General features: G+C 42.6%; 1 long non-coding RNA gene across 2 annotated transcripts in view; it reads right to left on the minus strand.

Annotated features, from left to right (window-relative positions):
* The window catches only part of LOC126069201 (uncharacterized), a 469,916-nt gene that overhangs the window by 88,490 nt on the left and 356,268 nt on the right, over nucleotides 1–25,158 (minus strand). For both annotated transcript variants that reach the window (XR_007515880.1, XR_007515879.1), the window contains exons 3-4: nucleotides 22,985–23,376; nucleotides 20,488–20,555 (exon numbers count right to left, since the gene is read on the minus strand). This is a non-coding gene — a long non-coding RNA (uncharacterized LOC126069201). The remainder of the gene's footprint in view (nucleotides 1–20,487; nucleotides 20,556–22,984; nucleotides 23,377–25,158) is intronic.

Here is a 25,158-nt window from a genome sequence, read left to right on the forward strand (position 1 = left end):
CCTCTGGGTGGGCTCAGACCACCAACCTCTCCATTAGCAGCTGAGAGAGCCTTTGCCATGTACCCCTCCCAGGGAATTAGGGAACACATCTGGGTCTCATGATCTATATGGCATTTTCCCTTCATTCTCCATTGCAAGGCTGTGGACTGTGTTTGGTAGACAGTAGGCATCCAATAAAGAGCCCCGGTGGCACAGTGGTTAAAACGTGAGGCTGCTAACTGAAAGGTTGGTGATTCAAACCCACCAGCTGCTCCGAGGGAGAGAGATGTGGCAATCTGCTTCCGTAAAGATTTACAGCCTTGGAAACCCTGTGGGGCAGTTCTACGCTGTCCTGTAGGGTCGCTATGAGTCAGGATTGACTCGACGGCAGTGGGTTTCAGTTTGGCAGTGGGTAGTCATTCAATAATGTTTCCTAAATCCTGCTCCCCGCAGGGCCATGTGTACTGGGGCACGCTCACTTGGTCAGGGGGCTTGTCTCTCCAGCCCTCCTCTTGGGACTTCCCTCACACCAGCCCTCTACATGGAAACCAGGGCTACTCCAAGGGCTGTCTGTACGGGCCTGGCACTGCACCGTTCTTTACCTCCCCACCGCTCAGCGGCCCACCCCACCCCACCCCACCAGGTGCCGCTAAGTCGACCGCGACTCCTGCTGACGCCGTGTGTGCAGAGCAGAACTGTGCTCCACAGGGCTCTCAGTGTCTGATTGTTTGGAAGTAGATGGCCAGGCCTTTCTTCTGAATCACTTCTGGGTGGACTTGAACCTCCAACCTTTCAGTTAGCAGCTGAGTGTGCTAACCACTTACACCACCCAGGGACTCCCAACTATATACATATCTACATCTACATCTGTTGTGAATTTAATTGTGTCCCCCCAAAATGTGCTGTAAATCCTAACCCCCATACCTGTGGTTATAATCCCATTTGGGAATGGGTTTTTTGCTATGCTAATGAGACAGTCTGTCAGTTTGTCACATGTCTGTCGGTTTGTCTTACTGTGGTGGCTTGAGTGTTGCTGGGATGCTGGAAAGGTTTCAGCTGAGCCGTCTAAGAAAAACGAGAAAGAAGGACCTGGCAGTCTACTTCTGAAAAAATTAGCCTGTAAAAACCTTATGAATAGATGGACTGACACAGTGGCTGCAACAGTGGGCTCAAGCACAACAATGGTGAAGATGGTGCGGGACCGGGCAGCGTTTCCTTCTGTGGTACGTAAAGTCAATATGAGTCGGAATCGACTCCACGGCACCTGACAACGACAACAACGAGACAGTATTATTGTAGGGTGTGTCTTAAGTCAATCTCTTTTGAGATATAAAAGAGATTAAACAAGCAAGGAAGAAAGCAGAGATGGGGGAAGAGAGATGCCAAGCCACATGAAGATCTCCCAGGAGCAGAAGCTCAGAAGAGACAAAGACCTTCCCCCAAAGCCTACAGAGAGAAAGCCTTCCTGTAGAGCTGGCACCCTGAATTCGGACTTCCAGCCTCCTAAACTGTGAGAAAATAAATTTGTTAAAGCCACCCACTTGTGGTATTTCTGCTATAGGAGCACTGGCTGAGACAGTATCTATGTGTATGTCTATATCTGCATCGATGCCTGTATCTATATGTATACCTACATCTATACATGACTAAAGCTACTGTGAACCTTCTTGTGCAAGTCCTTTGTGTATACATCTCTACTCCACAGGAGTGAAATTGCAACCTAAACATCTATCGAAAGGAAAACAGATGAGCAAAATGCATGAGACGGGAAGTGTGAACTATTGAGACAGGCAATAGTATGACTGAATCTCAAACACGCCACGTTGACACGGACAGCCTGGTCTTGCAGTCCACGTGGGTCAGCCTCCTAAGGGGAGAGCGCTGGGTACAGAGTAAATCTAGATGGCAAATGGAAGCTCTCCAGCTATGTCTGCAAAGGCAAGATCTTTAGGAAAAGGACATCAAAGATTCCAGGCTCCCCAAGGAGAGAGCAAAAGAATGACGCTGGGCTGTGAAATATCGCTGACCATAAATTGGCTTGTCTACCGTGACTGTCCCTTGTCCCCCTGTTGTTCATGATTTAAAACGAAGCCTTATTAGCCGTGTGACCCAAAGCTTGGTTTTTCCAAAGAGGCAACAAACCACAACCTTTAAATCTAGTTTTGATAAGTTCACAAGCCAGATTTCAGCTTAAAAGGAAGCCACGTGGAGACTTCTGATTCCATTTTAATGGCGGCGCTGATAGCCAGAACAACTGCTGGTGGCTTCCCTTCAAGCTGGGAGCCAACATGTGTTTGTGTGTCAAGGGACAAAAACCCTGGAGATGTTACTTTCAGCTGTCATAACCTTGTACTTATCTGATTTCTTTCTTCAGAAATACATAGAATGTTTCAACCTTCCTTCAGCCTTCTCTCATTTATTCCTCAGCTCCTAAAAAAATCACACCCACGTTCTGTGGCCATATACCATCCGCGGAAAATTAAGAATGCTTTCAGGACTGTGCATCTCCCTGCTATCTTTGTGTCCATATATTTTCTTTCTTTCTTTTAATAATATTTTATTGTGTTTTCAGTAAAGATTTACAAAACAGTTTAGGTTCCCATTCAACAATTTCTACATAAATTGTTCACTGAGACATTGGTTACATTCTTCACAATGCGTGAATATTCCCATTATTTCCATTCTGGTTGTTCTGTTTCCATTGATCTAGTTTCCCTACCCCTTTACCTTCTCATCTTTGTTTTAAAGTCATTGTTGACTGTTTGGTCTCATGTAGGTGATTTTATAAGGAGCACAGTCTCCATATATTTGCTTTAATTTTTATTATAAGATAAATAAAACACTTTTTTTTAAAAAATTTTGAGATCATTGTAGATTCACTTGCAGCTGTACGAAACAAAACAGAGAGAACCCTGTGTCCCCGACCCAGTGTCTCCCAAGGATATCACCTTGCTTAACTACAGTACAACATCAAATCAGGACATCGACACCCCCCAACTTCACAGATGCCACCAATTTTATGTGCATTGCCGTGTGTGTAGACGGAGCCCTGGTGGCACAACAATTAAGCACTTGGCTGCTAACCGAAGGGTTGAGGGTTCGAAACCACCCAGTGGCTCTGCAGAAGAAAAACCTGTCAGTCTGCTCCTGCAAAGATTACAGCCAAGAAAGCCCTATAGGGCAGCTGTACTCTGTGACAAGGGGTCACTATGAGTCCAAAATTGACTCGACAGCACTCAACAACAGTTTTGTGCGTGTGTGTGTGTGCGTCTGTACATATATTTACTTCTATGCAATTTCATCACATATATAATTATTTCTCCATAAAATTCCGAGTTGAATTCGCTCGCCAGTCTGCTTTAAGTGTCTAAGACTTCAGTGTGTCAAAATTTGCCTAAACTCTCAGGGAGTCCCAATTACTGTGTGTGCTCAGCTTGTAACCCTTCCAGAGTGGGTGTGAGGGCTTTTGAACTCTGAAGTTCCTTTCAATTAGCCAGTAGTCAGTCCCTTGCTGTGAAGGACTGTCTGAGAAGGTCATGTCTATCCTCACACCTGAATTTCTCAAACATTTTTCATTGTGATACACATTCTTCTATTTTTTAGTTATGCCCTGGTTCAGTTTTGGGCCTTGAAATCATAAAAATAAGAAAGTACATAAACTCGTTGAAAACCGATGAACGTTATTTAGAAAGTGGAAGAGTAGATTTCACACTATTTGGTTCTTTTTTTCCAAAGCACACAATTACAATAATGAAACATTTTCAAAGGAGACCATTTCAAATTATATCCAGAAGTATGGGGTAGCTTCTAATAATCAGAAGCAATATATATGTACGACTTTATTTGTTTGTCCAGCTGGAGATTTCTGGAAAATTCTAGAGGCGTAAAAAGAAGCACTTAAGAAAAACCTACCCTGTTAGAGCAGTTGTTTTTTTGTTGTGGGGTGCTGTCTAGTCAATTTCGGCTCAAAGTGACCCCATGTGACAGAGCAGAACTGCCCCACAGCGTTTCCTAGGCTGTAATTTTTACAGGAGCAGATCACTAGGTCTTTCTCCCACAGCGCTGCAGGTGGGTTTGAACCGCCAACCTTTAGGTCAGCCATCAAGTGCAAACTGTTTGCACCACCTAGGGACCTATAGCTATTCAGAAAAGCAAGGTTGTTTTTTGTAGTTGTTTTATAATTACTAGTTGAATTGAACTTAAATGCTTTATGTGCTTTTCTCTGTGTGTGTTGTCATGTTGTGTGCCATGGGGTCAATCTCGACTCACAGCAACCCTATATGACAGAGTAGGCCTGCCCCATAGGGTTTCCTAGGGTATAATCTTTATGGAAGCAGTTCTCCAAGTCTTTTCGCCCACAGAGCCCCCAGGTGGGTTTGAACCATCAACCTTTCAGTAAGCAGCCCGAGTGTTTAACTGTTGTTTTAACAGATAACATGCAAAACATGGGGTTACATTTGTAGTGAGTAAGTGACGGCTTCCTCTGTAGTTGATAGATAAAGTTCTTCTACAGACAGTTAGGTTAGAATACTGTTATCGTCTTCTCCCTCAGGGGCCCAAGGTACACTGCCTGGGTACGTGTTACATAGAACTCCCCGCATTAACAACACTTCTTTCATTGTTTCAAGGTCAAGACGAGTCATGTTAACCACTTCCTGGTGGAACAGCGAGAACTGCATTCCAAGGGGGCTAAGTTTCCAGTCAAAAGATTCTGGCAAAGTCTGTGACTTCCTGCCCCCGGCCTGCACTGCTAAATCAGGGTGCTATAGGAAGGTGGAGGGAAGCCAGGCTGTTGGGTCTGCACCTGTGTGTGGCTGTGTGCGGGGATGGGTGGGGTTAACACACAGTGGGACGGACAGCTGATCAGCTGCCTCGAAAATAAATACATAAATAAGATCGAATAGTCTATCTACAGGAAAACTTTCCACAGCCACGAAATAGTTTTTGAGGAGCTCTGGTGAAAACCCTGGTGGTGCAGTGGTTAAGTGCTACGGCTGCTAAACAAAAAAGAGGTCGGCAGTTCGAATCCACCAGGCGCTCCTTGGAAACTCTATGGGGCAGTTCTGCTCCGTCCTGTAGTGTCGCTACGAGTTGCAATCGACTCAATGGCAGTGGTTTGTTGTTTTGTTGTTTTTTTGGTGGCACAACCGAGCCCTGGTGGCACAGTGGTTAAGAGCTCGGCTGCTAAGCAAAAGGTCAGCAGTTCAAACCCACCAGCTGCTCCTTGGAAACCCTATGGGGCAGTTCTACTCTGTCTTGTAGGGTCGCTATGAGTCGGAACAGACTCAATGGCAACGGGAAATGTGTGTGGTTGTGTGCTGGGGATGGGTGGAGGTTAAAACACACGGTGGGAGAGAGGGTTGACCAGCTGCCCAGTAAATAAAAAAATAAAATAACAGCAAATAGTCTATTTATAGAAAAAACTTTCCACAGCCATAAAATAATTTTTAAGGAGCCCTAGTGGTACAATGGAGACTTGGTGATCCAGTGGTTAAGAGCTCAGCTGCTAACCAAAAGGTCAGTAGCTTGAATCCGCCAGGCGCTTCCTGGAAACCCTATGGAGCAGCTCTGCTCTGTCCCATAGGGTTGCTGTGAGTCAGAATTGACTCGACGGCAATGGTTTGATTTGATTTTTGGTGGTGCAATGCTTAAGCACTAGGCTGCTAATCACCAAGTCTTTCTCCTGTAGAGCCACGGGTGGGTTTGAAAGGTTAGCGGCTCAAATCCACCCAGTGGCTCCATGGGAGAAAGGCCTGGCCATCTGTTCCCACAAAGATGACAGCCTAGGAGACCCTATGGGGCAGTTCTACTCTGTCACACGGGGTCGCTAGGAGTTGGAGTTAACTCCACGACACCGAACAACAACAACAATATAATTTTTAAAGCACGAACAGAAACTATTCAAGCAAAGGCTATGCTTTGCTTTAAGGACTCAAACGGAACCATACTGATCAAGTAGACCAAATTTTCTATGGGGGAGAATCCTCTAATGGAAAAAATTCCTATATTAACAGAACAAAATCACTAATAACCTTTAGGTTATGATACAAAATATACTGGACTCTATTCTCAATTACACTTTTTTCCAAAATTTTTTAACTGTTGTAAAAATACAGATAGGCCAACATTTGCCAATTCAACTCTCAAGTGTAAAATTCAGTCGTGCAGAGCCATCAACAATACCCGTTGCCAAATTTTTCATTACCATAAACAGAAACTCAAAGCTTCCTAAACACAGGCAACCCAAACAGAACCAGCCCTGCTGCCGTTGAGTGGATTCCGACTCATAGGGACCCCGTAGGACGGAGTAGAACTGCCCCATAGGGTTTCCAAAGAGCGCCTGGTGGATTCAAACTGCGGACCTTTTGGTTAGCGGCCAAACTCTTAGCCACTGGGCCACCAGGGCTCCATAAACACAGGATTACATTTTAATGGAATGCCTCCTTGTCTGCTGAATCCACCCTGTAGATGAATCTTGCTGGTCAGATCAAGATTACGGCTCCCTCCCTGAAGCTCCTTAAGAGAAAGAACGGTTGAGCATATCCTGTATCTTGGGTTTAAGCAAGGAGAAAGATCGTTCTGGATTTCCCCTCCCTTCCAGCAACCAAAACAGAATTTCCATCGTCTACTTGGCGGCATGGGCTGGACACAGAAAACTTCCTGCCAAATAAAGGGCCTGGGTTCCCTTGGCCAGCTACACTTGGAGCTGAGAGTTAGGGGATCTTTATTCTGAAGCTGTTGATACAGGGCAAACCTCTCTTCTTCTCAGCGCCTGGTTTCCCCTCTTCTGTAAGCAGGGATACCTTTCCTTCCTACCTCACAGGTGGCTGCGAGTGCCAATTGAGATAACGGCGGCCGGTGTGCTAACTTAGAAAGTTCCATAGACATGGTAACGGGTGATTCTTATTTTCCTTGGTCTTACCCCTGGACCTTACAGATGGTAGTTAATATAAACCCTCAAAGACGTGGCCTGCCATTTGAGAACGTCAACAACTTGCAGCGCTTCCTATTACTGGGATCCCAGTGGCAGCAGCAGTGGGCAACATGCACCCTTCCGTGTCATCAGGAGCTTCCAGCAACTGGGCACATTCCCTGCAGTCTTCTTGGCACGGGGCCTGCCATAGTTTCACCTCTCGGTCTGGCCTCCCGTCCAGTTCAGCAAGCACCGCCCGCTGCTTGAACAGAGCCTTCGTTTGCCTGGTTTTAAGACTTTGAGGATCAGGTTAGGCTGATGGGATCTCTGGGTGGAGATTTGGTTAAATCCACATTTTGCATGCCAAAGGCTGGCAGAGCAAGAATGAGACAGTTTTAAACAAGAGCCGGGCTCCTTTTATTTTGCCAAAATAATATTTGTTTCCGAGGCTACATCTTTAAGTTATATTTAAGGAAAGCGTTTCGGAATGGAAAGAGGCTCCTTTTCAAGATTTCCCCAGAGAAACCGGACCACAGATTAGTGATCTGGCGAAGAACACCTCGGGGTGGGTGTGTTTCTTCCTCCCTGGCATCTCCAGACTTCCCGGCAAAGAGCCAGCTGCATGCTTTGGTAGAGAATGGCTCCCTGGGGGCCAGAGGAAGAGTGGGTTGAGGGTGGCTTTGTTACGAAGCCAGAAATAAAGGGAGTTTTAAGGATAACGTTGGGTAACAGCTTCTTTAGAAGGCTTAAGGAAAGAAAAGGCGTCTGTTTGCTGAGCTGAAAGTCAATCCCTCTTACACCTTAACAAATGTGGGTAGTTTCATATTCCAGGAAGATGGCCCTGAAAATGGAAACCTTCATTGGTATGAATAGGAGTTTGTGTAAAATTAAAACCAAGGGGGGTGGGAAAGGAAGGAAAATATGGCCTGGACAGGTTAATTTTTTGCAAATAAACTTCACTGATGAATCAGGTTGTTGTTGGTAGTCGCCATGGAGTTGGCTCCAATTCATGGAGGCCTTATGTACAACAGAACGAAACATTGCCCGGTCCTGCACCATCTGCACGATCATCGCTATGTTTGAATGCAGTCTTTTGACTATCGTGTCAGTCCATCTCATGAAGGGTTTCTCTCACCTTCGCTGGTGAATCAGAACGATAACTACGGGACGTGTCTACTTACCTTCTACCTGGGCCACCGTCTCTCCTTGGCTGCTGATCTCAAAACTAAAAGGGGTCCGTTTGGGGTATCCTGACTTCATCCAAGCCTTTGACCACCATAAGTTACCAATAAAAGCCACTGCAATCTTTGGGTGGTGCTGAGATGCCAACCTTGATGGTACCAGGGGTGACCGTCCCAAAGCTGTTGACAGCTGGGCTCTCCCAGATTAAAATACCAAATTATTTTAAACACAGCATAATATTTTTCAGTGTGGCCAGGGGGCCATTAATAGCTTCAGTTTTGAATATTTCTTAATAGTTTTCGCTTTGTTTCGTTTTTACATTTCTCAGCTAACCAACCTTCTGACAGGTATCCCCGTTTGCACTTGTTCAGCTCAGATGCTTACGATCTTTATTCATACTCTGATCCAGGGGTTGGCAAACTTTTTCTGCCAAGGGCCAGGGCATAAATATTTTCGATTTTGAGGTCCACATGGTCTCTGTGGCAACTACTCAACTCCGCTATTGTAGTGCAAAAGCAGCCACAGATGATTGTGACTGTGTTCCAATAAAACTTTATTTACAAAAAACAGACAGCAGGCCAGATATGGCCCACAGGATGTAGCTTGCTGACCCTTGCTTAGAAGCAGATGTTGTCAAAGTGTGTAGAATCTGGGACTAATAGCCTAGCTTCTAGTAATAGCACTGGAGTGGTAGCTTAAAGCAGGGGTTGGCAAATTACGACCCAAAGGTCAAATCTGTTTAACCAGTGAAATATTACACAACAATCAGAACAAATGAACTACAGTGAACTAGAGCAACATGTAACAATATCTTGTTAGTTGTCCAGTCAACTCTGACTCATGGCGACCCCATGTGTACAGAGTACATATGTGATATCTCTCTGTATAGATATTACATATACGTATATGGTGCATAGTGGTTAAGTGCTACAGCTGCTAACCAAAAGGGCGGCAGTTCGAATCCGCCAGGCGCTCCTTGGAGTTCTACTCTGTCCTATAGGGTCGCTATGAGTCGGAATTGACTCGACAGCAGTGGGTTTGGGTTTTTTTAATATGAATTACATAATTATATAATATATTCCATATAATTTTATGTACAATATTTATATAGAGTATATACTCTAATTATATAGAATATATAATATTTTATAAATAGCATATATTGGAGGAAGACTCATTAACAATCTGCATTATGCAGATGACACAACCTTGCTTGCTGAAAGTGAAGAGGACTTAAAGCACTTACTAATGAAGATCAAAGATCACAGGCTTCAGTATGGATTGCACCGGAACACAAAGAAAACAAAAAATGTCACAACTGGACCAATAAGCAACATCATGATAAACAGAGAAAAGATTGAGGTTTCAAGGATTTCATTTTACTTGGATCCACAATCAACACCCATGGAAGCAGCAGTCAAGAAATAAAAAGACTCATTGCATTTGGCCAATCTGCTGCAAAAGACCTCTTTAAAGTGTTGAAAAGCAAAGATGTCACCTTGAAGACTAAGGTGCGCCTGACCCAAGCCATAGTGTTTTCAATCACCTCACATGCACGCGAAAGCTGGACAGTGAATAAACAAGACGGAAGAATTGACGCTTTTGAACTGTGGTGTTGGCAAAGAATATTGAATATACCACAGACTGCCAAACGAACGAACAAATCTATCTTGGAAGAAGTACAACCAGAATGCTCCTTAGAAGCAAGAATGGTGAGACTGCGTCTCACATACTTTGGACATGATATCAGGAGGGATCAGTCCCTGGAGAAGGACATCATGTTTGGGGTCAACGAAAAAGAGGAGGACCCTCAACGAAATGGATTGACACAGTGGCTGCAACGATGGGCTCAAGCATAGCAACAATTGTGAGGATGGCGCAGGACCAGGCAGTGTTTCATTATGTTGTACATGGGTCACTATGAGTTGAAACCAACTCGATGGCAGCTAACCAAAAATATATAATTAACTAACAACAATATATAATTAGATGTGTAATGTTATATGGAAACCCTGGTGGCATAGTGGTTAAGAGCTACAGCTGCTAACCAAAAGGTTGGCAGTTTGAATCAACCAGCCACTCCTTAGGAACCCTATGGGGCATCTACTCTGTCCTACAGGGTCACTACGAGTCACATATCCTCCATCCACTTTGTCTCCACCCTCGAATCCTCTATCTTGTATCCACTCTCCATTATTCATCTTATCTTTCTCCTCCACCTTGTGTCCATCCTCCATCTTGAATCCATCCTTCATCTTCTGTCCATCTTTCATCGTCCATCTTGTATCCATCCTCCATCTTGCACTCAACTTCCATCTTGTATCCATCTTCCATCTTGTGTTTGTCCTCCATCTTGTATCCACCCTCCATCTAGTGTCCATCCTCCATCTTGAGTCCACCCTCCGTCTTGTGTCCATGCTCCATCTTGTGTCTGCCCTCCATCTTGTGTCTGTCCTCTATCTTGAGCTCATCCTCCATCTTGTATCCACCCTCCATCTTGTGTCCATCCCCCATCTTGCATTCATCCTCTATCCTGTGGCTGTCCTCCATCTTGTGTCCATCCTCCATCTTGGAGGCACCCTGCATTTGGTACCCACTCTCCATCCTGTACCCACCCCCACCTTGTGTCCATCTTCCATCTTGTGTCTTTCCTCCATCTTGTAACCACCTACCATCTTGTGTCCATCCTCCTTATTGTATCCATCCTCCAGCTTGTGTCCGTCCATCTTGTGTCCATCCTCCATCTTGTGTTCATCCTCCATCTTGTGTCCATCCCTCATCTTCTGTCCAGCTTTCATCCTCCATCTTGTGTCCATTCTGCACCTTGTATCCATCCTCCATCTTGTGTCTGTCCTCCATCTTGTGTCCATCCTCCATCTTGAGTCTGTCCTCCATCTTGGATGCACCCTGCATTTGGTACCCACCCTCCATTCTGTACCCACCCCCAATCTTGTGTCCATCTTCCATCTTAAGCCTTTCTTCCATCTTGTATCCACCTTCCATCTTGTGTCCATCCTCCTTGTTGTGTCCATCCCTCATCTTGTGTCCACCCTCCATCTTGTGTTCATCCTCCATCTTGTGCCCATCCTTCATCATCTGTCCACCTTTCATCCTCCATCTTGTGTCCATTCTGCACCTTGTATCCATCCTCCATCTTGTCTCTGTCCTCCATCATCATGTGTCCATCTTCCATCTTGTATCCATCCTCCATCTTGAATCTATCCTTCATCTCCAGTCCATCTTTCATCCTCCATCTTGTATCCATCATCTGTCTTGTGTCCGTTCTCCATCTTGTGTCCATCTTCCATCTTGAATCCACCCTCCATCTTGTATCCACCCTCCATCTGGTGTCTGTCCTCCAACTTGAGTCTGTCTTGCATCTTGAGTCTGTCCTCCATCTTGTATCCACCCTCCATCTGGTGTCTGTCCTCCCTCTTGAGTCTGTCCTCCATCTTGTATCCACCCTCCATCTTGTCTTCTTCCTATTTTTGAAGGACACAGTTTCAGGGCTGTATTCTTAAATTTAATGTTTGTTGCTGTTCATTGACTTTGAGTAGATTCTGACTCATAGTAACTCCATGTGTTTCACGGTAGAATGGTGCTCTATAGGGTTTTCAAGGCTGTGACCTTTCAGAAACAGATTGTCAGGCCTCTCTACAAAGGTGTCCCTGAGTGGTTTCAAACCTCCAACCCCTCAGCTAGTAGCAGAGCACTTAACCATTTGCACCACCCAGGGACTCAGCAGATACCTGTTGCTGTCAAGTCAATTCCTACTCATAGTGACCCTATAGGACAGAGTAGAACTGCCCCATAGGGTTTCCAAGGAGCGGCTGGTAGATTTGAACTGCCAACCTTTTGGTTAGCACCCAAGTTCTTAACCACTGAGCCAAGAGGGTTCCACTCATTAGACAGTCATCTGATAATTGCTAATCTATATCCCCATGTGGGAACCCTGGTGGCATAATGGTTAAGCGCTACGGCTGCTAATCAAAGGGTCGGCAGTTCGAATCCACCAGGCGCTCCTCGGAAACTCTGTGGGGCAGTTCTACTCTGTCCTATGGGGTCGCTATGAGTCGAAATCAACTCGATGGCACCAGGTTTTGGGTTGTATCCCCATGAGAAACAACTTTATCAACTAGAGTATTTCTTTTGCTGTTGGTCCCACAGTCTCCACTCATTTCCGAAGTTATTTAGGTCAACACTTTCCCTTTGCCATCCCTGTCAGGCTGTTCATACACTTTTAACACAGTGACATTGTTTGACCACATTCTGCAGTCCATCCTGGATCCTCTGACTTCCTAAATTATTATTATTTTGTGCATATTCTAAGGTTCACTGAAAAGTTCTATGGGTTTTCACAAATACATAGTGTCACGTATTCACCATTATAGTATCATACTGAATAGTTTCATCACCCTAAAAACTAACCTGTATTTCACATATTCCAGCCTTCCTCCAACCCCTCTATTCTTTGGGCAGTGGCCCAGTGATTAAAAGCTCCACTGCTAACCAAAAAGTCAGCAGTTCAAATCCACCAGCTGCCCCTCAGAAGCCCTAGGGGGCAGTTCTACTTTGTCCTATAGGGTCGTTATGAGTTGGAATCTACTTCACTACAACAGAGTTTTATTCTTTGTGCTAAAAAGTTCTATGGGTTTTCACAAATGCATTGTATCATGTATTCACCGTTACAGTATCATACAGAATAGTTTCATCACCCTAAACCTCTGCTGTGCTTCACATATCCCAGCCCTGCTCCAACCCCTGGTAAGCATTGATCTTTTGTCATCTCTATAGTTTTGGCTTTTCCAAAATGTCATACAATTGGAATCATACAGTAGGTAGCCTTTTAAGACTGGCTTCTTTCACTTACCAATATGCATTTAAGACTCATCAATGTCTTTTTTAAAATTTTGTTTTGTTTTTGAAAAAATACACAACCAAACATACACCAATTTAACAACTTATACATGTACTTTTTTACATGTACAATTTAGTGACCATCAAGGTACAAAGTCTTTTTGTGCCTTGATAGCTCACTTTTATTTATTTTTAATCACGGAATTATATTCCATTGTACATATGTACTGCGGTTTATTTACCACTCACCTAAAAAAAAAAAAACTTAAGCTACTGTGAAATTCATGTACGGGTTTTTGTGTGGACATAAGTTTTCAAATATTTGGAAAGTACCTAGGAGGCATGATTGGTAGATAGTATGGTAAGATCATGTTTCACTTTGTAAGAAAATGCCTATCTGTCATTCACTGTGACTGGACCATTTTGCAATCCCACCAGCAACCAATGAGAGTTTCTGTTGCTCCATGTTCTTGCCAACAATTGGTATTGTCAATTTTTTTTTAAGTTATTCTAACAGATGTGTAAAATAACTAATTGTTGTTTTAAGTTTCAATTCCCTAATGAAAACATGATGTTGAGAATACTTTTATATGATTATTTGTCATCTGTCTATCTTCTTTGGTGAGATGATGAGGTATCTGTTCCAATATTTCAATCCTTTTTTAACTGGGAAATTTGTCTTTTTAGCGTTGAGCTTTAAGAGTTATTGATATATTTTAGATAGAAGTCCTTTATCAGATATGTGTTTTCCAAATATTTTCTCCCAGTCTGTGGCTTGTCTTTTCATTCTCTTAACAATATCTTTTGCAGAGCAGAAATTTTTCATGTGAATGAAGTCCAAATTAGCAATTCTTTCTTTCATGGATCATGGTTTCTGTGTTGTACCTAAAAAGGCATTGCCAAACCAAGAACACCTAGATTTTTCTTCTATATAATTTTTTAAAAGAAATTTTATAGATTTACATTTTACATTTAGGTGTATGATCTATCTTGTGATAGTTTTTTGGAAGATGTCGATCCTGTGTCTAGGTTCATCTTCTTACGCATACGGACATCTAATTTTTCTAGCAGCATTTGTTGATAAACTATGCTTTTCTCCATTGAATTGCCTTTGCTCTGTTTTCAAGATCAGTTGACTATATTTGAATGGGTCTATTTCCTGACTACGAGTCCCTGGGTGGTGCAAAGAGTTAAGTGCCCAACTACTAGCCAAAAGGTTGACAGTTTGAACCCACCCAGAGTGCTTCAGAAGACAGGCCTGAGGGTCTGCTTCCAAAAGGCCACAGCCTTGAAAACCCCATGGAGCACAGTTCTATTCTGCACACATGGGCTTGCTATGAGTCAGAAGTGACTCAAGGGCAACTAACAATAATCATTTCTTAACTATCCTATCACATTGATCTATGTGTTTATGGGTTAAATGAGTCACCACATGGAGTGCCAGGAGCACTGTAAGCCCTCAGTAAATGTCATCCATGGTGTTATAATTCCCTCTAGGGACTCTATGCTTTATGACTGTGTTTGTACAAGGCCAACATAACCGAAGACACTAGTAAGTCAAACAGTTCTTCTCTCAGATCAATTTTAATAACAAGCAGCTTTACTGATTGATTGCCTACGTATTCTTTTACTCGTTATGGAAATCATGAGGTGCTGGGGGAGACAGGTCACGAGTATACGTGAGTAACTCACACCGAGTATCCAGCACATTGGGGTCCACATGGAAGCTACTTTTCAAGATTGATGGCAGAATCTTTATTTCTTGGTTTTGCCTGAAGTTTTATGACTTTTTTTAAAATCTCATTTTAGATATTGAATTGCTTTTCTCAATTAGCCAAACACAAAAGGACCCATAATGTCGGATTCCACTTATATTAAATGTCCAGGATAGGAAAAACGATAGAGACAAAAACAGATCAGTGGTTGCCTCAGGCTAGTGGGGAGGGTCTATGGGGGTGATAGGTAAATGGCGCTGGGTTCCTTTTTGGGGGTGAAAAAATGTTCTGGAATTAGGGGGTGGTGATGCTCGCACAACTTTTTGAGTATAATAAAACATACCACATCGTGCACTTTGAAAGTGTGAATTTCATGGCGTGTGCATTATAACTCCATTAAAACAGAAGGTCACCAAGAGATTGAATCTTCTTTTTAAGTTTCCTTATATCAGCCTAAATTTGATAAGTTTCCAAAAAAAAAAAAAAACAGATAAATTGCCTGGCAAGTGAGGCTCTCATGTGTTTTTCTTTATCATAAAAGTAATGCAGCACTTTTAGAAAGAGAAACGAAGAGGAAAAAAAAAAAAAACAATACTGGTGGAAAAAATTCCATCAATAAATGGAAAAGACTCAAAGAAAAATCATTACTCATTTTTTTTTTCCTGATCCTTTTGTATGTTCTCCAGCTTTTTAATTTCAAGGTTGCCATCATACGTCTGTCTTATATTTGTAATTTGGAAAAGGGAGCTGAATCCAGAGAGGTGTCCCAGAACGGTGGATATGCAACTGTCTTTCATCTGTCTATAAAGTCATGCCGTGGCTCTCATGAGATCTAACCCCATCACCAGCCTGCTAGTCTTACTTGGCAGGCCAGTCGCTGTGTGTGTTTTGGCATGCCCGTTCGTCTTTGGCCTTTCTAGTTCTGCCACACAGAGGATGAAAAGAAACAAACATCAAAAAGTGCAATATATTTGAACAAATACCAATATTTTGGTTTGCTCCAGATTCACGTTCTGTGCAAAAGACGTAAATTCTTTGGAATGCTGGCTCCTCCAGGAAGCTCTCTTTTTCACAGGTAAGACCAAGTTAAGGGGACGATTTTCTTTCTCAGGCACCAGTTTGCTTTCTGAAACCAGTTTTGCCATGTGAAATGCAATAACTAAATGCTGGGTGGGGACTCCTGGCAACAAGGGAATAGTATACGGGTTGTATTCAAAACAGCTTTCCAACAGAAACATCCGTGCTGGAAAACATGGGTCATCCCACGTTTCACAAAGGATGATATTAAACATTAGCTTAATGTAATTAAATTTACTGACAAAGTCTTGTGCCACGAGAAAGTGCTTTGAAGAGTACTGTAAATGGCTTTTTAAAAGATGCCATAACCGGCGCAATGATTTATTACACATTAATTCCACGGGTCGTACATTGATGCAAAGCATGTGCCAGGCAAAGCAACAAATGGAAATTTCTGCCCTTCCTACTTACGGACCTACAAGATCGAAACTTCTGTGATGGAACGATTGAGGCTGTGGATTTATTTTTAATACACAGTAAAGCTGGGAGGCCCACGGACATCCATTATGTGTACAAAACATTCCTGAAGGAGCTCCCCTTTGAGCATATCTGAGAATAACGCTTTGGCACATTTTACCAGAGCCTCAAATGGAAGAGATGCAACAATTAATACCTTCATTAGTTTTTAGACAATAACCCCAACTTACCAGTCCTTACTCCATCAACTGAGCTATCTCTCATTTTTCACACGACAGATCTCTCTTAAGACTGCACAGACTTCATTACAGATACTACTAGGGGTTTCTCGACATATCTTTAGAAAGAGTTGGAGAAACTATCTGAAATTCTGGGAGATATTTATAAAGGGAGAGAGTAATGTATCTTTTTGAAGGATCCCAGGTGGCACAATAGTTAAGCACTCAGCCATTAACCAAAAGGCCCAAGGAAGAAAGGCCTGGTGAGCTGCTCCACTAAGGATTACAACCTAGGGAGCCCTGTGGGGCAGCTCTACTCTGTCCTACAGGGTCTCTGCGAGTCAGAATCTACTCAACAGCACACAACAACAACAACATATTAATTCATTTAGATAATAAAGAAGGGGGCAGCTCTACTCTGTCCTACAGGGTCTCTGCGAGTCAGAATCCACTCAACAGCACACAACAACAACATATTAATTCATTTAGATAATAAAGAAGGAACAGCAGGTTTGGAGAAGAAAGGTAAAAATTCATTTGTGAACATGTGGGGTTGAAGGTAACCTGCATGTGGCCAAGTTGAAAAGTCCAATATGTAGTTGGATGCATAAATCTAAGCCGGGGGGTAGACATAGGTTGAGGGTATAAATGCAGCATCATAGAGGGAGAAGGCAAGACCAAGCAGGTTGTTCAAAGTAGGGAGAGAAGAGGACCTGGTCAACCATTCTGAGGAAGCAACATTTAAGAGAAAGCAGAAAATAACGAAAGAAGAGCCTGGAGACTCTCTTGCCTCAGCAGCTAATGAAGGAAAAGTAATCAACAGTGTGGACACATCACATAAGGGATGAAACGGGCCCCTGAGACGAATGCCATGGAGGCCGTAGGCCAACTGGGCGAGGTGGTTTCAGTGGAGAGGCACAGGTGGGAGCCACATTGCAGGAGGGTGAAGGTGAATGGGAGATGGGGGCAGAGAGACCACGTGGGTGGCCTGAAAGAGTTGGGCTGTGACTGGAGCTTGTTTAAATGCCGATGTGAAGTAACTAATTGATAGGGGGTTGACTCTGACTCATGGCCTCCCATGTGTGTCAGCAGAATTGTGTTTGTTCCATAGGGTTTTCAGGGGTTGATTTTTTGGAAGTAGATGGCCGGACCTTTCTTCTTTGGTTCCTCTGGGTGGAGTCAAACCTCCAACCTTTCAGTTAGCAGCCCAGTGTGTTAATGGTTTGCACAATCCAGGGACTCCAAATGGAGAACAGAAAGGAGTTATCAGAGAGAGTATTGTATACCCACATTATTTTACCTGAATCGATATTGTTTTTGATAGCAAATATTTTCAGAAACATTTTACCTAAAATAATGCCCAATTAACTTAATGAGAAATTATTTTTAAAGCCTTGCAAATTTTATTAGCTCCATGACAATGTCCAATATTTTGTCTTGAGCTAACATACTGTGATCAGTTACATTGTGTGATCTCTTTCACAATCAAGGCTGGCTTATCGAGCTCTCGTGTGCACAAGCTTAAAGGTAGAGGGAGAGAAAAAAAAATACATCAATGGAATAAAGCAAGTCAGTCAAATAATATCTTAAATGTTACTTTATGTTTGGTAGTGCTTGTCTTATGTAGAGAAAAATTCAGTAAAGGTTAATTTGTAACGTTTATGAGAGATCTTATTTTATTTTTTTTTACTCGTTTGGTTTCATGTTTTTTGTCTTTGTTTTTCCATATACTATAAGAACTACTGACATTAAAGAAGCAGAAATTGTAAACCTAGCAAGTGTTTCATTTTCTCTTGAGATCACTTACTCTGAGTGAATGACATAAACAAAGTGGGAGTTCTTCACCCAACTGTTTACACCTGGCCATTTTGAAACTACCCTTTTGCTCACACAGAGGAAGATACTGAAGGTCTCTCCTTTCTCTCTTTCTATCTATCATCTATCTCTCCTATCTCTCAATCTATCTATCTATCCGTCCGTCCATCCATTCGTCCGTCCATCCATCCATCATCTATTATTGGTTACATTTAAATGAACTCCTGCACATACACACACAGGCCTGGAGGAAGAATTAGGACTGGTAGGTATTTACACACACACACACACAAACACATAACACATACACACGCACACACACTGATACAGGTTAAAACTTTTTTTAAGGTAAAACTTGCAACTGACGAGAAGTGGATACAACATAGTCCATTTTTAAAAACCTAGATCAGAAAAACATGGACAAAGGAAATTGAACTCGGTAGAAAAAACGGACAAAAAAGAGCACTCAAAAGGTTAGAATTAATAAGTGGTTAAATTTGATACGGCAAAAAAAAAAAAGGCACATTGTAGTGAAAATGAGAAAGGAAGGCATGGACGCAGGGTAGCCGTCTTTTATAGAGAATGGGTCAGCGGACTGCACTGCATATTGAAGTCGCTTCCCTAGACAGCGTAATGAATACCAAGCAGTCTTTCTGAAGAATACCTTTCTGATGAAAAGATATCAATATTGGTATAGTGCTGACTGAAATGTCATAAACAAGTTGGAATTTTCCTCAAGGTCACAATGACACATTCACAACAAAAGCGTCCAAAGACTCTGGAGCACAGCTGTCTAACCTGCAGGGCACCATGTCATCAGGTTGAAAGAGATGCTGTGATGGTTGGTCTGCTCCAGTCTCCAGCTGAGGATGTCGGACACAGTCACCAGACAGACAGACCGCACATTCTGTGTATTTGTGAGGCAGCAGAAAAATATTCCCAATGATGTAAAAAAGACTGATTGATGAGAGTGAATATATATGGTCAAAATGTACATGTGCATGTCCACACGACAAAAGAAACACACACAGAACTTCAAATCTCTTTCTCCCGTATGACAGATGAGAAGTTAACACTGGAGTGAATCTGGATATTCACCTTGCCGGGCCTTTTCTGTGCGTTCATTAGTGTTATATATGCTTCTGCAATGATCTCAAACAACACATATGTATAAGTCATTTACAACGTGAAGTCAGAAATAAAAAATAATTCTGAATTTAGAAAGAGAAGATAGAAGTACGTGAAGTATGTCATAACCTCCCTAAATTGGCTTTGCACCTGCATACGGTAATAAAAGAAAATTAACATGTAACTAAATTTCTCTAAGTTAGCCTTGAGGCAGGAATAAGTCATAAAGAGCTCAATATCTTTGAAGAAAAGATATACCATGTGGCTAATCTGACTTTTAGAGAGAAGACGTTACAGTTGAGTCGATTTCGACTCACAGCAACCCTATACAATAGAGTAGAGCTGCCCCATAAGGTTTCCAAGGAGTGGCTAGTGGATTCAAACTGCCAACCTTTTGGTTAGCAGCCAAGCTCTTAACCATACTAGTCTATGTTAAAGATGGTGTCACCTGGCCCTTGTATGACACCAAGGTGAAAAAATCATATATAAACCTAGGACTTCTGCTAATTCAATGAGAAAAGACAGAGGTAGAATCTCTCTCTAGACTCAGACTCTCACCAAAGACTGAGACCCAGACAGAGATTAAGACTGAGACTCTGCCTGTTGTCACCATCCTCGGGCCCCAACCGAGCACAAGCTGCTGATCAAACTTTCCTTCTAAGACCACTCATTAAAGGTAAAGGCCTTAAGTCTAAAGATTCGAACTCTAACCATTGGACAAATCTTACATTGTTAGCCCTAAATAAATGTCTGGTCGTGTTACCTCCGTGTCCCCTGCCATGACTACTTTGTAATAAACTAAATGAGTTTATGCTTTGTAAAGTTGAGCATTTCTTTGCTTATTTTAAAATAAAGCCCCCCCAAGACAAGAAGTAATTTCTCTGCCTGGAAATCAACGGATGTTGAGAACAGTGACATTATGAAGTTTGGCTTGATGGCCCACAATTGACAAACTAGGGTAATGTTGTCTAAAGAGCAACATAATTTATTCTCATATTATCAGGATGATGGGTACCACTGTCAGCAGGGTAGTTTTTAAAATCTGCACTGGGATCTTCATAGTCAAAATGACCCCAACACATATTAGTTATGTTACCTTGCATACATATTTTACACTCACGGGATGGAAGCTATCTGTTTGAGATGCAAATAAAGCACCGAATATGTAAAGCTGAGTAGCTCCTACCTGCTGGGAAAGGCATTATTGCTGCTGAAAATGTGGCATCATGTGGAGCCTGGAAGTCCTCTTCTATCCTAAAGGGCAATAAAATGGAGCGGGAGAGACTTTCAATTATTAACCTACTAAGCAAATAAAGCAGGCACTTAAAATTTCGTACCTTCGTGATGATGAGGCTTAGTTCTGTATTTATTTCTGCCTGCCGAGTCCCTCAACCGTATATAACCTTTTACTGTCTTAAACAAATGAGATTTTCTTTATTGCATGTTTTATGATGAGCAAGTTTGGCCAATGTAATTCCAGTCATAAAAGTGAGAAAAGCGTAGGTTTTACTAATGAAGGGCACCAACAAAATGTTCTATGAAATGAGAAACAAAACAAAACATAACAGCCACATACACTTGCCAAAAGAGCTGACAGGAACTAACGTGAAATGGAGAGAAGGCTGGGTCTGAAATGAAAGCGCAGTAGGTATTCAAACTGTCCTTGAAGTGGTAGGTACCTGCATATTTACCAGAAAACCTGGCCTGGTGAAAACCACGGTTTCAAATATTATAGTTGTGTCTACAGGACCACAAAAAAATTTCCAGTGGCTTTTTATACGGTAAATGGAGCCAAAGATTTGTCCGACTTCAAAGACACAGAGAATTATGCCATGTGTTTGAAGTCAGGAAGACAATGGAGATATTCATTTCTACAAAGCAGTCATTTAAGTCAAAATGTCAATTCTTCACAGAGCTGTCATCCTGTACTTTCTAAATGTTCCACGGCAGAGCAATGATATGATCCCGACTGGCTAGAAGAGGATTAGAACTTTTATGCTGTGTTTATGCAAGTTCTAGCCAATGACATATTTCCTTAGAAGGCCGTTACAAAGTGGAGGATTGGGAGATGTTAAGGAATGTTTATAGGACGAGGCCTTGAGCTTTTCTCTTGATGATTTCTCCTGATGAAACCCTGGTTTGCGAAACCCTGGTTTGTGGCCTGCTTTGTTTTGTCCATCTTTCCCAGCTTCATAAATACAAAAATTAGAAAAGAGAACCTGCATCTTGAGAGGCAGTATTCTCTAATACTTGTAAAACAAAAACAAAGGATGTAAGTAAATTTCCCTTTTTAAACACTGAAATTCCACGTGCTTTCTATGCAAGGCCAGGGTTGCCAAAATAATAGATTATGTTAAAAAAATGGAGGTTTCTCTTTGTACTACTTGTCTATGCCAAGAAGTCACCCATTTTTACGTTGCAAAGAAGAAACCTGATGACTCTGACCTTTGACCTGGAAACACTTGTCCCCTTTGTGTGGAAACAAGCCCCTCTTTAGCACAGAAACCTGAAGAGGCAGCATGTGGTCATTTCTAGATTATTCTGTTAGACCCACAGATCAACCCTAGTAACATGTGGGGGAACTACGCAAGACTGTAGGATATTAAGAAGCAGGGAGAAGCCCTGATGGCACAATGGTTAAGTGCTCTGCTAACTGAAAGGTTAGCAGTTGGAACCTACCCAGCGGCTCCGTAGGAAGAAGACCTGGCGGTCTGCTTCTGAGAGGATAACAGCCTTGAAAACCCTATGGGGCAGTTCTACTCTGTTATATAGGGTGGCTATGAGTCTGATTTGACTCTGGCACAGAGCAACAACAGGAGGCAGGGATCATTGGGGGCCATCCTGGAGACCGATTACCAGTTTGTAAATGCATTTTACACTCTGTGCATCTAAATTCAAGAGCTCTCACTTATTCTCATATGTGTCCAAATTTTTGCTTTCCCTTCTGATGTCAATAAATAAAATCTCTGGATACAATAAGATGTGTTTTTAAGGCTGGTGGACAAAACCAAAACAAAATAAAACAGGTTTTAGGCTCAATTAAGAATTCAATTGTCTTTGAATTATGTTTGGTTCAGCCAAAGTTGATTGGATTGTGCCAGAATCAAAATTCCTTTTACTTTAAACTCTAGAGACTTTTCAGAAAATTTATATCTTACGGCTATTGTTCATTCCTTTACTTAATACATCAAATGCTTTCCTAAAAAAACAAAACAAAAAAAAAGCTACTTACTGCCCAAAAATTGTTCAAGTTTTATTTCTTAGGAACAGAAGACTTGCTTGCCAGGAATATACCCAATTTTCCCAAAAATTTGGGTTTGGCTCATGTTTTCTACCTTCTTGGGAAATTTCATGTTGGCGTGATATTGACCAAATTCTGCTTCTCTAAATATCTTTTCTAGATATCTGTTCTTGTTAAGCTATCACTTAAGTGAAAAAAAAGAAGCAAAATAAAAATGCAAGCAGGACAACCAAACACTCCAGAAGTATAAATTTCTCGAGAAATAAAATGTGAGGAATAATAAAAAATGCATTCATATCTTTTAGATCCACCCACTTTTCAGGGGTCCTCGTGTTAATGAATGTCTAACTTCCTTGTCTTAAGTATCTGTCTTAGACTGCGTTCTCTCGAGAAGTAAAATCAGTGCAGCATATAAATATATATACAGAGAGAAATGGCTCACGTGGTTGCAGAGGCTGGCAAGTCCCAACTTCGTGGATTAGGCTGGAGGCTTCTCCTGACTCACAACGATCGGCAGGTCAGACAGCAGGCCTCTGGCTCACAGGCTGTGGAGGCTGGAAAGTCCCAACTTCATGGATTAGGCTGGAGGCTTCTCCTGACTCACGATTGGCAGGTCAGACAGCAGGCCTCTGGCTCACAGGCTGTGGAGGCTGGTAAGTCCCAACTTCGTGGATTAGGCTGGAGGCTTCTCCTGACTCACAGCGATCGGGAGGTCAGACAGCAGGCCTCTGGCTCACAGGCTGTGGAGGCTAATGAATCTCAAGATGGGCAGGTAAGCTGCAAGCTCAAGTCCCAAGAACCAGAGGTCAGATGAACAGGAGCCAGCTGCAGGATCTAGAGCAAGCAAAAGCCAGTAAGCTTTGCCAGAAAGTCCACCTATATTAGATGCAAGCCACACCCCCAAGGAAACTCCCTTTCAACTGATTGGTTGCTCATAACAGATTTCATCATGGAGGTGATTACATTAGTGAATAGCTGCCAAACTACATCATAACTGCCAAACCACGGAGAATCATGGCCCAGCCAAGTTGACACACAGCCTTCACTATCATGGTATCTAAATGTTGGACAGTATTTCCATTGCGTATTTGACCTCTGTAAAAGGAAGAATTCTTAATGAACGGTGGGTGCATAAAAATCACAATACCACTGAACACTGTTCAAGCCCTCTATAATTTTTAACTGCGTTTAAATGATTTGATTCTTACCACAACTCTGAGGAGCAGAGGTATTGTACTGTGAAGATGCTCCTGTTATCAGAGTCCACAGATGGCAAGCTAGAGACGTAAGACTGCCTGGTATTTGAGCCTGAGAAAGTCAGGCAAAGAACCCAGGGCGCTTGACTCTAACCCTCATCATCAAAGCCATCCTCAGGAGAGAGGAGAGGGCTCTGGAAGTAGACACGGGTTTAAACCACAAGGAGCTCCTGGGTGGTGCAAACAGTTAATGCGCTCCACTGCTAATCAAAGTCTTGGAGGTTCGCGTCCACCCAGAGGCGTCTCAGAAGAAGGAATGGAGATCGACTTCCAAAAATCAGCCAGTGAAAACTGTATAGAGCATAATTCTACTCTGGCACACATGGCGGGGCTATGAGTCAGAGTCTACTGGATGGCGACCATTTTTTTTAAGCTCGTTTTAAACCACGTATCTGTTGTTGCGGACTCGGGAACATTAACACCTTAGAACACTGATGCCCACATCTATAGCAATGATAGTAGCTAAATCTTCTATAGCGCTTACCATGTGCCACAAACTGGTTCATTAGCCTTTCATTTCACACGTTCAGTTCTCACAACAATCCCAGGTAGCAGCAGTCATGACCACCTTTTTGCTAATGAGAAAACTGAGACTCAGAGAGATTAATATAATTGTCTGAGATTACACCACAAACAGGTGTAGTGGGGGGCCGAGTTGTGAGCAAAGAGTTGCCCCAGAGTTTGTGCTCTCAAACAGTACACCACACTGCCCCTTGTTAAAAACCAGGGCAAGGGTTGTTTGGGGACTAAATAAGGTAAGACATTTTGAGAGTTAAAGAAGCTAAGGTATGTGATACCTTCTTCCTTCCATAAAAATTAATCAAATGTGTGTGTCTTTACACATATACATCTGTCTTCATATCCACATCTATACCTGCCGACATCTATATTTATGCTTATATCTATTTTGTTGTTAGTTGCCTTCAAGTTGGCTCTGACTCACAGCGACCCCATGTACAACAGAAAGAAACGTTGCCCGGTCCTGTGCCATCTTCACGATCACTGTATGCTCAAGTCCATTGTTGGTGCCACTGTGTATTTTGAGTGCTTTCCAATCTAGGAGGCTCTTCCAACATTCTATCCAAGGGTTTTCTGTTGTGATCCATACACTTTCATTGGCTGATTTTCAGAAGTCGATTGTCAGGCCTTTCTTCCTGGTCTGTCTTAGTCTGGAAGTTCCACTGAAACCTGTCCACCGTGGGTGACCCTGCTGGTATTTGAAGTACCGGTGGCATAGCTTCCAGCCTCACAGCAACGCACAAGCTACCACATACGATATGACAAACTGACAGATAAGTGGTGGAATAGAAGCTAAAATCAAACCTCATTAAGGAAAATTACCACACGTATTCCATCCCCA

Source organism: Elephas maximus, chromosome X (assembly GCF_024166365.1).
Source record: "Elephas maximus indicus isolate mEleMax1 chromosome X, mEleMax1 primary haplotype, whole genome shotgun sequence".
NCBI lineage: Eukaryota > Metazoa > Chordata > Mammalia > Proboscidea > Elephantidae > Elephas > Elephas maximus.